We start from the raw sequence: 4,131 nt of genomic DNA, 5'->3' as shown, positions 1-4,131 counted from the left end.
ATCCCCTTCCCCCTCACCCCTTCCCCCCCCCCATACTTGCAGAGGGATTCCTCCCACCGCTACCCCCTCTACCTCGCCACCCCCCCCCCCTCCTACTATCCAGAGGGAATCCGCCCTTCCCCCTCACCTCTCACCCCCCCCCTCCATACTTGCAGAGTCCACCAGCAAGTCAAGTTTTACTTGTCACATACCTCACGAGATTCCCAGTGAAATGACCCCTTCATCCCCACCGCTCACCCCTCACCTCATCCCACCCCTCCCATAACTTGCAGACTCCTCTCACCCCCCTACTATCCCTCTCCCATCCCCCACCCACACTTGGCCACTCCCCCCCACCCCTCTCCCCTCACCCCCAGAGCTGCCCCCCCCAGCCACTTGTGTATTCAGGGTAGATTGCCACATGTCAGAACTAATCACCAGCCCGCGGGGCTCAGAGACCTTGTAAAGGTCTTGTGGGAAAGTGCTTCATAAATGCAATTAAGACGTTGCTGTGAATTAAACCAATGCTGATTACATGCAGAGTGTCGTCTAACCAAACCCAGCCCTGTTGACACCGTCTCGATGGCTGGCAGTGCCGGGCCTGGCTGTCCCCTGCATGCTAATCGTGCAAACACCACCACGCACACTGACAGCGGGTAGTACTGCTGCCTCCCCACCTCCCTCCCTCAGAGATCTCGGTTCGATCCCAGCCTCCCGGTCTGTCTGTGTGGAGTTTGCACGTTTCTTGGTTTCTTGGTCGTCCAAAATATTCCAAATGGAATTTAAACTGGAGGTGGTGAAGGGGGGGCTTAAGCCAGAAAGGGTTATTGGGAAGAAAGAGCTACTTTAAATTTAGTTGCATCTGGTTGGGAGAATGGGGGATAGGAGGGAGGGATCGGTCAGCCATGAAGGATTAGACTCGATGGGATGAATGGCCTGAGTTTCCTCCTAACACCTGTGGCCTGATGATCTACCACAGTGAGGTAGCATCGCCGACCTCGATCGATCCGAGCAGAGCAGCAGCAGCAGAGGGCAGCACTGAGCAGGGTCTCTGCTGGCTGGGAGCTGTCCATAGTGCTGAAGGCTGGTCTGTATATGTGGGGTCCTGTTCATCCTGCCCTCTCTCACACTCTCCCTCTCTCACACTCTCCCTCCCTCCCCCTCTGCCTCCTCACTGTCTCTCTACCTCTCTCCCACCCTCCCTCCCTCCCTTCCTCTCACTGTCTCTCTACCTCTCTCCCACCCTCCCTCCCTCCATCTCCCTCTCTCTTCCTCTCTTTCCCTCCATCTCTCCCTCTCCCCCCCCCTCCCTCTCTACCTCTCTCCCTTTCTCCCTCCCTCCCCCTCTGCCTCCTCATCTCTCTCTTCCTATCTCCCTCTCCCTTCCTCTCACTCTCTCTCTACCTCTCTCCCACCCTCCCTCCTCCCCTCTCCTCTCCTCTCTTCCTCTCCTTCCCTCCCTCCATCTCCCTCTCTCTCTCCCTCCCTCTCTATCTACCTCTCTCCCTTTCTCCCTCCCTCTCCATCTGCCTCCTCATCTCTCTACCTCTCTCCCACCCCCCCCTCCTCCCCTCTCCCTCTCTCTTCCTCTCTTTCCCTCCATCTCCCTCTCTCCCTCCCTCTCTACCTCTCTCCCTCCCTCCCCCTCTGCCTCCTCATCTCTCTTTCCTCTCTCCCTCTCCCTTCCTCTCACTCTCTCTCTACCTCTCTCCCTCCCCTCCCCTTCCTCTCACTCTCTCTCTACCTCTCTCCCTCCCTCTACCATTCCCCTCTCCCTCTCTCTTCCTCCTCCTTCCCTCCCTCCCTCCATCTCCCTCCCTCCCTCTACCTCCCTTTCTCCCTCCCTCCCTCTCCCTCTCCCTCCCCCCTCTCCATCCCTCTCCCTCTCCATCTCTCCCCCTCCCTCCCTCCTGTTTTCTCGGGGAAACGATGAGAAGCAAAGATAGGGTAGACAGTCAGAATCTTTTCCCCCATGGTGCAAAGGGCAACATTTAAACGAGGTGTGCGGGGCATATTTGAGAGTGATTAGGGTGAGATTGTTTTCACTGAAGCACTGGATGTTGAGGGGAGATCAGATAGAAAATAGGTGCAGGAGTAGAGGCCATTCAGCCCTTCGAGCCTGCGCCACCATTCAATATGATCATGGCTGATCATCCAACTCAGTATCCCATCCCTGCCTTCTCTCCATACCCCCTGATCCCTTTAGCCCACAAGGGTCACATCTAACTCCCTCTTAAATATAGCCAATGAACTGTGGCCTCAACTACTTTCTGTGGCAGAGAATTCCAGAGATTCACCATTCTCTGTGTGAAAAATGTTTTTCTCATCTCGGTCCTAAAGGATTTCCCCCTTATCCTTATCTGTGGAGAAAATGGATAACTCCAGCACTCTGTGAAACATCACCTATCCATGTTCTCCACAGATGCTGCCTGTCCCGCTGAGTTACTCCAGCACTCTGTGAAACGTCACCTATCCATGTTCTCATCGAACTCCCTCTTTAATATAGTCAATGAACTGTGGCCTCAACTACCTTCTGTGGCAGAGAATTCCACAGATTCACCACTCTCTGTGTGAAAAATGTTTTTCTCATCTCGGTCCCAAAAGATTTCCCCCTTATTCCTTAAACTGTGACCCCTTGTTCTGGACTCTCTCTTGAGTACATCATGCTGGAGTTCAGTCTGAAGAAGGGTCTCGACCCGAAACGTCGCCTATTCCTTCTCTCCAGAGATGCCGCCTGTCCCGCTGAGTTACTCCAGCATTTTGTGTCTATCTTTGGTTTAAACCAGCACCTGCAGTTCCTTCCTTCAAACAGTTTAAAGGAGTCAGTCTTGTGAGCTGCAGCAGGGTGGAGCGTAGGGAGAGAGATCCCATTGATTAATTGTATTGGCTGCCAATGGACATTTTGATTAATAGCTCGCTGTGAACCTGATCAGTCGATGAACATCAGGGACGGTGAACCCGTCTGTTAATTGTACCGAGGCTGCCCTGGGTCACCAAGACAGGTCCAGAACTTTGCCCGGGGGGGGGGGGGGGTAGTGGGGGTTGGGTAGAGGTGGGGGGGGATAGAGAGGGGGAGAGGTGGAGGGGTTTAGAGGGGGGAGAGAGGTGGGGGGATAGAGAGGGGGGAGAGGTGGGGGTAGAAAGGAGGGAATAGAGGGGGGGGGTTAAGGTGGGGGGAAAGAGGGGGAGAGAGGTGGGTGGGATAGAGAGGGGGAGAGGTGGAGAGGTGGGGGGTAGAAAGGGGGGAATAGAGGGGGGGTTAGAGTGAGGGGGGATAGAGTCTGGGAGAGAGATGGGGGATAGAGAGGGGGGAGGTGGGGGAATAGAGAGGGGGAAGAGGTTGAGATAGAAAGGGGGGCTAGAGGTGGGGGGGTATAGAGGGGTTAGAGGTGGGGGGTGATAGAGCGGGAGAGAGGTGGGGGTGATAGAGGGGGAGAGAGGTGGAGAGGTGGGGGGTAGAAAAGGGGAATAGAGGGGGGGGGATAGAGAGTCGTGAGGTTGATATATGTAGGGTTGGGATTAGAGTGGTGGGTGGTATAGAGGCGAGGGGGGAGGTGGGGTGGGGAATTGATCCATCCACAGATCACAGACACAAAAGGCGGTGGAGGCCACAAGTCAGTGGATATTTTTAAGGCAGAGATGGGTAGATTGTTGATTAGTGCGGGTGTCAGGGGTTATGGGGAGAAGGCAGGAGAATGGGGTTAGGAGGGAGAGATAGATCAGCCATGATTGAATGGTGCAGACTTGATGGGCCCAAGTGTGAGTGTCTGGGCTGTCCCCCCCTCCCTCTGTGACGTTGGATGAGACACAGCCCTCTTCAGCTGCGGTGTGATGAGCTGTGAGACGCTTTTTGCATCGTCGGTGATTTCTCCCGATGGCCTTTGGTGTCTCCATTGCAATTTTTTTCCAATTTTCAATTTTATTCCGATTTGCATTTTGCTGATCTTGTGAGGTCGTTAAAGCATTTGACAGTCTGATGGATTCCACCCCTCTCCCAGAGCAGAGAGCGGGGAGCAGAGAGGGGGGGGGGGTGTAGAGAGCGGGAAGTGGAGAGTGTGTGGAGAGAGAGTAGAGACCGGGGACTCAATGCCACCCAGAGAGTGTCACCTAACACTAGCACCCAACATTGGCACCCAACATTGGCACCTAACA

Source organism: Leucoraja erinacea, unplaced genomic scaffold, assembly GCF_028641065.1.
Source record: "Leucoraja erinacea ecotype New England unplaced genomic scaffold, Leri_hhj_1 Leri_70S, whole genome shotgun sequence".
Classification (NCBI taxonomy): domain Eukaryota; kingdom Metazoa; phylum Chordata; class Chondrichthyes; order Rajiformes; family Rajidae; genus Leucoraja; species Leucoraja erinaceus.
Note: the sequence above shows the minus strand (reverse complement) of the source record.